The 12,460-nt window shown below is 40.0% G+C and overlaps 1 long non-coding RNA gene across 1 annotated transcript in view; it reads left to right on the top strand.

Moving 5' to 3' along the window:
* The window catches only part of LOC107179940, a 45,612-nt gene that overhangs the window by 15,392 nt on the left and 17,760 nt on the right, over positions 1-12,460 (top strand). The window contains exons 2-3 of the long non-coding RNA XR_001510669.2: positions 1,243-1,396; positions 6,606-6,730. This is a non-coding gene — a long non-coding RNA (uncharacterized LOC107179940). The remainder of the gene's footprint in view (positions 1-1,242; positions 1,397-6,605; positions 6,731-12,460) is intronic.

Here is a 12,460-nt window from a genome sequence, read left to right as displayed (position 1 = left end):
AAGGAACAGAGGCTCTGCCATCTCTTCCTCTGTCAGGGCCACGGTCGATCTGTCTCAGAACACAGAGGCCAGGTAGCATTCGGGGCCAGTTCCCATGGGTCCAGCCTGGCAGATAGTTTCTCAGGGCCATATTCCTGACATGTCCCCATTCTTCCCACTGAGGACAGCACAACTGTGCTTTACATACCCTCCCTATAGACTCATGGCTACTTTTTGTGCTTCTAGACCACTCTCCTGTATCGCCATCTCTTCTCCTATGCTTCTCTGATTTTTATATGAGTGAAACCCATCAAATGTTCTTGAATCACACACACATGCACACATGCACACACACCTTATGCCCTATATACAGATGACCTTTTTTAGTCTCTTAGCTCTTAATGAAATGAAAGCAATAATAGTGTACTAACATTTACGTTAAGGTCTTTTCCCATTCTATTTTGGTGGTAGTTTAAATGAGGGTTTGGTTCTTTTTCTTCAAATATGTAACCATCAGACAAAACATATTTTCTTCAACTATAGAACCATTTGAATGACTTTAGGCGTTCTGAATACTTTTTCAAAATGCACACACACACACACACACATGCAGACACACACATGATTGGAAATCTAATAGCAATGAAAGATGCAGTTTTGACTTAGAAACTCTCTAACGAATCAATACTTTCTCTATGAATACATTAAAAGGAAATTTAGAATTAGTTCTGGCACCTGCTTGATCCATTTGCTAAGAAACCCCAAAAACACAAACTGCAAGTTATTTGGTCTATGGGAACGATATCCATTAGGTAGTTAATGGTGATGGATGACTCCCCATGTCAGCTCTATAGATCTTTCATGATAGCGTTCATGCGGTTGCCCTGGAGTTCACTGCGGTGGTTGAGTTTAATGAAAATATCAGTGGCTTTTTGGTCATTATCACCGTAAGCTATAAGAGCGTCAGATTTTCGTGACACTTTTTCTGTGGTTGAAAACCATATAAAGTGAGGTCACCCATGAAAGATCGCTAAGACGAGTGCAATAGCAAGTATCTGCATGGACAAGAAGGTGGTCTTTATTTCTTGGGTCTGGAATATACATGCTATGTAGTTGTGTTTTTAATTATTTAACCAAGCAAGCATCTTATATAAAAGATATTAACAGAGTATTGCAACAGAATGGTGGTGATATGGGGAATTAACTGACAATTTTGACGGATGAATGAAAATTTTTGTTTGTTTTTGGTTCCCAATTGAACAGATGTCTGAAGACTTTCGGAAAGCCTTTCCTTCTGCTTGTCATTGGATTCCAAGGGCTATAATCAACACCCATGGAGGTTTCTGAGCAGTTTATGAGAGCCTGGTGACCCTTCTGGAGCAGATCGTGGCAAACTGGAAACTTACCCATTCACTGGGTAAGTGACTGCAGTAATCACTGCAGAAGAAGCCCTCTCTTGTATCAGAATGTCTATAGCTTGCTTTGGTTTTATTTTTGGGATTGGAAGCAGTTCTCCAGTTCTGTGATCCGTAGAAATGAAGAAAGCAGTCCTCACCGTGGACTTCAGCTGAGTTCTTCCACTGAAGATGAACTTTTGGAGCTCCATCCAGAGGGCAGGAGGTACCCTGCCTGCTGCCACACTCCAGGCCCGATGAGAGCAGCCTGAAAAACCATTGCGTGAACGTTGTAGTTAATTCTACTAAGCCTTTAAGAGCTCATGGCTTGGATGGATCTGTGTGGCTCCAACTCCGGGACTGTTTTCCGTTGACTCAGATTGTTTCTCTAAGGAGCCACTCCACTCCACACCCCAGGCCGAAGCCTTGCTCTTGGCCACAGGACCCTGTCTGTAAAGCAAGGTGATCAAGTGTTATGATTGAGAATATGGTTTCCACTATTTAAGTGCAGATTTCAACTCTGCAACTTACTAAGTGGGCAAACAACTTAAGTTCTCTATGCTGCAGTTTTGCATCAGTAAAACACGGGACATTATAATCATGCTATCTGTTTCATAAGACTGCCAGAAGATTAAGCGACCTAATACAGGTGAAGCACTTAGAACGCTGCCTGCTCTGCAGTAGGTTCTTAATAAATATGAGCTGTTATCATGATTGGATCATGCACTTTATGCCTGTCATAGCATTTGCTGACGCAGCACAAGTGAAAAGGAAGGGGAGTAAGAAGAATTATTTTTCACACACAGGTGCTACACTGTGGGGTGACGTATGCTTCTTGCTCTGTTGGGTTGTTAAGGTCCCTGCAGAACGAGCTGGATGGGGCCCATCCTGACACAGCTCTGAGCTGAGATGAGACCCTCTCTAGTGGCTGAGCCACAGAATCTACTCCTGGGTATATAGCACTAGTCAGGTGAACTCAGACTTCTGGCTGTTCCTGTAGATTCCATGTGCAGTAACAGCTTGAGAGCAGAACTCAACTAGGCTTTTCAGAGCTTTGCCATAGATTCGTCATTGCAAAAAAAGTCATCAATTAAAAAAAAAAGCCAGTTTTATATTTATTTGGGTATAGTATCTTTAAAAAAAATTCCCTTTGTATGCTCTCCTTGGATGATAGCCATGTAGAAAGAAGCATGGTTGATCCCTTTTTAAACCCATATTTATGAAAACCGTTTCAGTAACCCTGGTTTGTTTTGATTCCCTCTTCTGGTAGCCAAAACATTATTGCAGTTCCAAGGTGCATGCCATGCATGCGTTCTGTTTCCACTGACGTTGAGCTCTTGAGTACCCACCACCAAAATGCTGCTAGCGATGTTTCCCTTGTTTCGGGGTGGTATACTGCTCTTTGTCCCGGCTGTAGCCAGGATAAAGAGTGATAAAAGCTAGGCTCTGCATTCACAATCGAACATAAAGGGATCACCCTGCTCTAGGTCGTTCACTGGTCCTTAGGTGCTTCTCTGCTCTGGCTTCATCGGAAGCCTTTTGGGAATCATATTTTATCTTTCTTTGCATCTCCATAGTGCTGAGCACCTACAAAATAATGGATGAAAGTCTCTGGTTGTGCTGTGATAAATACTGTGATGAATGAAAGCATGAATAAAAACCGTAATCTTTTTGTATCCTTTCCTTTTTGAGTGGCCACCAGACAGCTCCTCTCTGGTTGGCCAGTCTCTTTCTTCTCCAAGCACATGCTCAGCTCCAGGGCTCATAACAGTAGTAACCTGATTTTTGGATTTCATGGAGAGTAAAACTTAAAACAAAAACAAGTGAAAAGGGGCATCTGGGTGGCTCAGTCGGTTAAGCGTCCGACTTCAGCTCGGGTCACGATCTAGCGATCCGTGAGTTCGAGCCCTGCGTCGGGCTCTGGGCTGATGGCTCGGAGCCTGGAGCCTGCTTCCGATTCTGTGTCTCCCTCTCTCTCTGCCCCTCCCCCGTTCATGCTCTGTCTCTCTCTGTCTCAAAAATAAACATTAAAAAAAAAAGTGAAAAAAAAAAACACTCGAGACTAACGTAGGTCTCCAACTTATTATTCTGACAAGGAAGTCCAATAAAAATAACCAGCAATGTGGTAGGTGAATAATGCCCCCCGCCCCATATGTCCATGTCCTAATTCCTAGAACCTGTGAATATGTTACCCTTCCATGATAAAAGGGACTCAGCAGATGTGATAGTTAAGAATCTTGTTTTTGGCGGGAGCTGCAGCATTTTTTTTTTTTTTTTTTTTTTTTTTTTGTACTCTAGATAAACCGGGGGAAAAAATGCTGCAGCCCCAGCGAAAATCTTGACTGTAGCCTGGTAAAAGACCCTGACCCCTGACCCCAAACCATACAGCCAAATTCCTGACTCACAGAAACTGTGTGAGATGATAAAATCTTATTTTTGTTTTAAACCATTAAATTTCAGGGTGATTTGTTATGCAATATATAACTTATGTATTGAAGATGATGCAAATTGAAAATTTACCGTGAGATACTTAATCTAACTCACTTGTGAAAAACAACAAGCCAAATACTTACTGTTAATTGGGGGAAAATTTTGGTGAGCAGAAGTGAAGAAAAATAATTCAAAAAAGTAAACATCAAACAGGAAACTGACTACAACTAGGCCATACATTTTGGCAGAAACTGGTTAGCTGTTCAACAAACCCATTTATTCCCCTGGATATACCGCTAGGCTATAATTGCCAGCCTTCCTTGCAGTTAGATATGGCAATAATATTGGGTGGGGGGGGGGAGGAGAAAGAAACATAAGATGGAAAGATTATTCTGGCTCATCTGGGTGGGCCTAATGTAATCATAACAATCTTTATGAGAGGGGGACGGACAGGAGGCTAAAAGTCAGAAAGAGACTAGGAGATGCCAATAGGAGGCTTGAACTCCATGAGCCAAGGAGTGCAGACAACCTTTATAAGCTTGAAAAGGCAATGGAACAGATTCTCCCCAGAGCCTCCAGAGGGAAGATAATTATGCCCACCCATTTGGGACCTTCAGAGCTGCAGAATAATAAATTTGTGGGCTTTTTAAGCCATTTGTTGGCAGTAACTTGTTACAGCAGCAATAGAAAATGAATACAAGAATTTGTGTTCCATTTCTTCCTAAAAGTAAGAAATTCTTCATGGTAAAAATGGAGGGTGAATTGGATCCTCTCAAAAAAGCACATTGGCAACTTTGCACAATATACAAACAAGTGCACGGTACATGTGGTCCACAAGGGCATGTTTCTGTTGTTTCTTCCTGCTCTGAAGACAACAGAGGGAAAAACCAGAATGACTATGTGAAGCCTGGAGCCCTTGCCCCTTTGCTACTCAATGAATATCAAGCAAAGTGAAGAGCCTGCCTCCCCTCTACACGATGAGAATCACTGGAGCAAAACCCCAAGCTTCTCCCACAGGAGAGGGTAGAGCTCTCCCTCTTCTCCATATTTTGCACTGGCTTCCAGAAACCTGCTCAATCCACTAATTGGAGAATCTGAGTTGCTTTGTTAAAGTGGAATTGACCTAGATAAGTCTTATAAGTTTCATTTAAGTCTAAGTGAAGTCTATTGATCATACGTAGGTTTTATTCCAATACCTTTTAGAGTCCAGGGATAAGAAGTAAAGGTCTAGACTAGCTTAGTAAAAGCCCAAGACTTTCAAAGTCTTTTCAAATGCTGTCTTTAAAGATCTACATTTCTCCCTTGCATCAATCCTTTTAAAGGGGGCTTAATAACAGGGTCTTATTTCTTTGCTATATTCATCATGAAATATCTCCATTCCTAACCACGTTCTCCAATTGTAAAGCAGTAGGGGTGTGATCAACATAATGAACTCAATTTCCTCTAGCAGCTCTTTGCACTGCCAGAAGGAAGAAGGAGGCTATTTTCTTGCGGCAGAAATTAGACCCTTTTCATCTCAGTGCTGCACAAGATAGCTCTCCACTGATTTCCTCACAATGGTGGTATGAATAGCTCAAGAGCCTTAACATGAGGTACAAAGTTATGGCGATAGCACTGTGGTTATGAGCTCAACCTTTGGAGTCAGACATACCTGGGTTCAAATCCTGACTCTGGCTCTTCTTAGCTGTATGTTATGGGATGAGTTGCTTGACCCTTCTAAGCTTTAGTTTCCTTATTTGGGGTTACGTTAAAAGTACCTGGGCCACTATGAAAATTAAATGGTTAATGAATGAAATGCACTTAGCATAGAGCTTTATCACAATACTTAATATTCAATTAATGTTGGAATATATTCTAGGTATTAGTTACACAAATTTTAGAGGTTTTTTTTTGGGGGGGATGATTAATATTCTCTGTGTGCTAAAGTTCTAAAACTTCTTCCTCCCTTCCTGCCTTGATGTCTGAACTTTCATTCCATTAGGAGGCAGTTGTAGTGCAAAGGAGTTCACTTCTAATGGATGTTCTCTGATAACTTGAGTCTCTCTGGAATTGAACATTGGCTAGAAAGGGTAATGAGGGCTTAGTTGATTGTTCAACCCTTGCCTTAGAATCATGCACTATTTCTGTGGAAATCCCCTTTATGCCTATGAAACCTCCATATATCAAAAGTTATTTCCATCTGCATTCTTTCCTGTTTTTCCTCTTATTCTTCTGACCGCTTATAGGGCAAGAAGCTTCATTATCACTTTTTCTCAATTTGACTCAGGAGGCTTTTGTCTTTGCCAGGCTTGGTGCCTGGACCATCTACAGGCTTTTGAAAGTGAAAGACACATCTATAGTGGAGCCATTGGTTCCTCCCCCGCTACTCCACCCCGGCTCATGCCTGTCTAGGATTTGGCTCTTAGCACTCCACTAGGCTCACGGTTTTTGTCTTATTTTTTAAACAGGCAACTTTCTGTCATGGAGCCACATACACCTTTATCACCACCTGTCAATAGATATTTCATGTCCATTAGTTCTTTAGGTCAGCCTTGCACCATTTAATAAGGCATCTAAAAGTATCTTTTGCAGTAGAAGCTTGTGTGGAAGAAATCATTTTGGGGATTCCAACATACACTGAATTAAATCTATCATTCCCTCTCACCCTTGTACTTTTGTGTTTCTAGGACCAATGACTGAACCAGTAAATTGACATGTGGGCAGCACCCTTGATTCCCTTCTTTCACTATACTTACCCAATCTCCAAATTCTGTTGACTTGTCCTCCGCAATTCTTGACTTTATCTTCTCTCTTTACCTACAGGCATTGTCCTAGTCTAGGCCACCTCATCTGTTGCCTGATCACTGTGATACTTCTGGACTGGCCTCTGCCTCCAGTTCTTCCCCTGTACATTGCGGACAAGGTCATCTTTTGGAAGTACACATCAGGTAGTCAATGACCCCTTGTTACCCTCAGGATGTACTCCATGCTCTTCCGTGGGACCTACACTGGAATCCAAAGGTGGCTCCATCATTATTGCTTTGTTATCTTGACTAAGTTGTTGTACCTTTGAGGGCCTCAGTGATCACATTTGTAAAATAGGGATAATGATGGTACCACATGGGATTGTTGGGAAGATTAAGTGTGAGGATACACGGAGAGCACTTTGGATGGAGTCTGGCATATAACAAGGTCTCAGAACTATTAACTATTGTGGCTGCTGCATAAAGAATTCTGATACCAACAGCCAGCTGTAGACCCAGTGGGGGGGTCTGGGAGAGGCTTGAGTCATCTGGAAGTCCCACTGTCTTCTCTTCAAGATTGGCAATAAAAATGGAACTGAAGATTATTAACGAACTTTATCATTTTTGATCCCCAAATTAGAGAAAATGCTACAGAATTGAAGCCAGTGCCTGGTGTGTGTGTGAGAAGGAAAGGAAGAGGTAAAGATGAGATTTGATGTATCATTTCAGCTTGAGATATGAGGGAGTAGAGGTTTATTCCATAACTAAAACCAAGAGTAAACGATGAATTGAATGGGTTCTAGAGCAATCCAAACCACTCTAGCTCTCTCTAAGCTCAGCATGACAGAGGGGCACCAAGCCTATAAAATTAACAGTGTTTATGGGCTACGTAGATGCTAATATTTTACACATTTATAGGTATTATCTTATTGCATCAGACTTCATTATTTGGACTCTGCACCTGTAAGTAAAGATGCTATGACTTTTTTCAAAAGTCAGTATATAAATATAAGGAAAATAGTTATGTTTCAAAGGATAGCTTTATAAACTTCTTTTTAATGCTTTCCATCCCAAACTGTTTGAGGCCTAAATAAACTGCTTTGGATTCCTAAGGGGTGTCCATTGTTCTAATGACCTTGAGCTTTCTAGAAAACAAAACCAAAGTAAGAATAGAGTCTATCAAGCCAGACTTACTCCACCGGGTTTTGTATATAAATTAATTAGATAAGACAGTTCCTACATCCCTCCCTTATCTTTTTGTATGGATAGGACCATTCCTTGAAAACTATGGGCCCCATATAGGCCCACAAAGGCATATGTAGCAAAGGTTAGCTCTGTACCCTTCGATGATATCAACATTGATTACTGATCACTCAGTTTCAGGTAGGATGGAGGAATACCTATTTCATTTCAAGAGTTCTTGGATTTACCTTCCAGGAGGCTCTTGTCTTTGGTATTGTTCTAAATAATTGGTTCTCAGTCAAGAGAGATTTTGCCCCCCTGGGGTATTTGGCCATGCCTGGAGACATTTTTAGTTTCCACATTTGGAGGGGTGGGTGGTACTGATATTAGTGGGTGAAGGCCCAAAATGTAAGGGGCTTAAACCTCTTACACTGCACAGGGCACCTCTCACTACAGAGAATTATCTAGTGAAATGTCAACGGGCTTAGGGTTGAGAAACCCTAGAGTAGGTGCTCTTGGTCTGACAGGGATAGCCTGGGCAAACATCCTCCTGATGTTCATTCCGAATATCCACCTAGAATGTTTCTAGACAGGACTCAAAGCCTGGAGGCCTCCAATGGGTTCCAGGAGCTATGGACACAAACCGCTCAGCCCTCCCCTCAAGCCTCCCTCACTCCTTCACTGAAGCTCCAAATGAACTCATCAGGTCCCTTTCCACAATTTGAAATAAAATTTAAATTGTAACTACACTTGGAAAGGAAAACAAATTGACCTCGGGTTTCAAAGAATAAGTGAGGTAGTTACAATTTTCTTGACAAGCAATTTTGATGAGGTAAAGAGAACACAAAGCCTCTGGTAGGGTTACCAGATTTAGCAAATAAAAATACAAAATAATTTTAAGTGTAAGTGTGTCCTAAATATTGTGTGAGGCATACTGGTACTGAAAAGTTATTTGCTATTTGTCTGACCCTCAAATTTAAGTGGGTATCCTGTATTTTATTTGTCAACGTTTCCTCTGGGTGATTGAAGAGCGCAAGATAGTTCTTGAAGGAGAGAAAAGAGGCAGAAGGGTTTGGGATCTCTAAGATATATTATATCCAAAATGAACTTATTTGGTCTCTCTCTTCCTGAGTATTAAGTAAAATGAGGATAATAACAATAGTACCTATATTATAGGAAGGTTTTGGGGGTTAGTTAATCAATATATGTAAAGTACTCACAACAATACCTGGCATCTAAAAACTCAGTCCATGTTAATTAATATTATTATTATTGTCATTATTAATTATTATCATTAGGACGATTAGTATTATTCCAAGGCAACTGGGTGCATCTTGGTCTTTTTTTTTTCTCTCTCTCTCTCCTTTGGACTTTAACTTCACTCCCATGATTTGGAAGGGTAGAAAAAGCGAAACTGTGTACCCTTTTTCCAAGGGAGTTATGCATGTGACTGTTATTCGGTAGCAGTATTGGGCAGCAGATAGTTTTCCAAACTGGGGTGCCCATCTTGCCTCAAATACCTGCATTGCCAAGAGAAGCATCTGTTTTTCAGAATAGCCCATGCCTGATTTCTGCCAGGAGCCACCGTTACAATGCACTTGCATTCCTTCATGACAGGTCCCGAAGACGGATTGCAGTTGCTATGGAGAAAGAACCTACATCAGTACAAGATAATTTGTTGTGCTAATTCTACGGGGGAGAAGAATGATTAGTGCTCTGGGAAGGGCAATTTTCCTGTGTGTATCGTTTTTTTCTCATATATATGCATGAAATACACACACACAGACCCAAATACAGCAAATAGCTTCTTCTATATAGGCTTTTAAAAAAATCCATGTTACATAGATGTCTGAAGCATTCTATTCTTTTCAAAAACCTCTGATAACTTCTTCTTGCCTATAGAATGATAGAATCGTATGGCATTAAGCACCATTTGAAGAGAGAGCCAGGGCAAGAGGAACCTAAAGGAAACTGAGAAGGAAGGGGAAGAGGAGGAGGAGGGTTTTCAGAGGAGTTAGTTTTATTGGATCTAAAAACAAAATTTACCCCACAGTGAAACATACTTTAATATCTATGCTGTTGTTTTCTTTTTTCTTTTTCACTCATCACAGAATGAGTAATGCATCGCAAGCACTTACTTTGGGGAAACAGAGACCATAGTGTAGATCTCACCAAATCACTTTTTAAAATCTCTGTATTATGCTCTTGGAATATGTAGAGCCAGCCTTGCATAAAATATCACAGTTTTGTCTATTACCTTCAATTCTGCAGCAGCCCAAAGGTATGGATTAGATATATCACCACTTACTGTTGTGGAAATACATCTGTTACCATATTACCTCATGGTAGTATCTAAAAAATTCTTTCCTCTGTAGGAATCTCTGACAAGCTGTTATTCATTTCCTTGAAGTTAAAAGAATCTGTGGGAGGAAGAGGAGGAAGGAACATTGTCACTGAGAAGGAAGAAAAGAGGAGGAGGGAGGAGGAGGAGGAGGAAGAGGAGGAGAAGGAGGAGGGAGCTTTACCAATGAAATTGAGGGAGAAGACAGTTTCACAGTAAAAGGTGTGGTAAAGAGTGCAGAATTCTGGGAGTTAGACTTTTAATGGGAGGGACTTGAAGAGTGAATAGAAGAAGTCATCTTGATGAAGATGATTATGTAAAGTGTTATTTTGACACACATTTCGATGCTCTAAGCACAGAATAATGGTGGTGAAAACATAAAAGAAGAAAATCCAGAAGACACAGCCGTGCTCGGAATCTCTTACTGAAACAAAACCAAAACAAAGACTTCAATAGGTACGGTGAATTGCAGACTGAACACAGTTAAGGAGAGCACTGGAACATAGGAAGATAATGAAAATCAAGAAGGGTGGATGGCTTCCAGAAGGAAGAAAATGGATTCTTTCTATCAGGCTCCATAAAGGGAAGCAGCCCAGCCAACATTTTCATGTTAGCCCACTGAGTCCTGTGTCAGACTTATAACCTAAAGAAATGTAACATAATGAATTTGTGTTGTTTTAAGTCACTAAATTTGTGGCAATTTATTACAGCCACAAAAGAAAACTAATGCATGCATATAACTGATAGAAGATTGACACTCATAACATACAAACTCCCTCAAATTAATAAGAAAATATTTTAAAAACTCAGTACAAAATTAGAAAAGGATATAAACAGGACATTAACAAAAAATAAAATACATATGGTCAATAGACATACAAAAAATGCTCAACTTTACCATTAATACTGAAATAAAAATTAAAACAATAGAGCAGTGTCATATCATACCATTAACAAAATATCTGAAAAGAACAAATATGTGGAGAATTGGAGAAACTATGACTCTATTACAGTGTTCATTAAGATAACAAACTGATACAACCCCCTTTCAGAGCAATTTGGTAACCTCTAATAAAGCTGAAAATATACATAGCTATGATTCAGCTAGTTTCCTTTTGGATATATTCCCCCAGAGGAACTTACACATGGACTCATGAAGAATGTTCAAGGATGTACAAGAATGTTCATTGGAAACAACTTAAGTATTCATTAACAGGAATGTGTCTACCTGAATTATGGTATTCTGCTCAAAATTACAGTGGCTTTTCATATAAGAGATAAAGTCAAAGTTCTTAGCATGATTTATGAAGCTGTATGTAATCCAGCCTTCATTATAACCTGGTAATTTTTCCTTTGATTTTCTTCATTCCAGCCACACTGGCCTCCTTGCTGATCCTTAAACATAGATGTATTTCTGCCTCAGGGCCTTTGCACTGGATGTTCCCTCTGCCTGACGCACTTTTCTTCCACATTCTTACCTTCTTCGGTATTTATCCAATGTCACCATTCAACGAAGCCTGACCCGACTACCCTATCTAAAATTGCAAACTCCCCCACCACTGACACTATGAACCCCCTTACCTGTTTCCAGTTTTCTTTTCTATAGTATTTATCACATTCTAATGTTTTATAATTTATTTTATTGCTTACTGTTTATTATCTGTTTCCTTCAAGAACAATAAAGTCCAGACGAGCAGGGTTTTGGTTTTGCTCTGCTAATGTAGTCTAAGATCCTAGACTTGTTCATGGCACATACCAGGGATGCCATAAATATATTTTAAATAAGAATAAATGGAGACAGAGAAGCTTAAGAATTTATGACAAGTTAAAATTTTATGAAAAGTTAAAAATTTATGAAAAGTTAAAGAAATCTATAAAAATATTATAAAGTGTATATGAATACATATCTGCAATAATAGTGTAATAACTTTCATCAGATTGATAAACATCAAAATCAGGATAGGTATTATCTTGGAGGAGAAGGGAAAATTAAATTATGGAGGTAAACACAGAAACTTCAACCAATATCTCTATTTCTTTTTTTAATGTTTATTTTTGAGAGCGAGAGCGAGAGAGGGAGAGTGTGTGTGTGAGCACTCTCACACACACTCTGTGTGGAGGGGCAGAGAGACAGGGAGACAGAGGATCTAAAGCAGGCTCTGACAGCAGAGAGCCCCGACGTAGGGCCTTGAACTCACAAACTCATGACCTGAGCCAAAATCAAGAGTCAAATGCTTAACCGACTCAGCCCCCCAGGCGAGCCAGCCATATCTATATTTCTTAAAAAATAAGATTTGAAGCAAATGTAAATGTTAAGATTATTAATTTGTATAATATGTGTGTAGGGTGCTATGACTCTGTATCATCACCTGTATGTAATAATTCTGTCACAGCGAAAAGTGACAACATGG

The sequence above is a fragment of the Panthera tigris genome, chromosome A1 (assembly GCF_018350195.1).
Source record: "Panthera tigris isolate Pti1 chromosome A1, P.tigris_Pti1_mat1.1, whole genome shotgun sequence".
In the NCBI taxonomy this organism is placed as follows: domain Eukaryota; kingdom Metazoa; phylum Chordata; class Mammalia; order Carnivora; family Felidae; genus Panthera; species Panthera tigris.
This window is presented reverse-complemented; position numbering and strand designations above follow the sequence as displayed.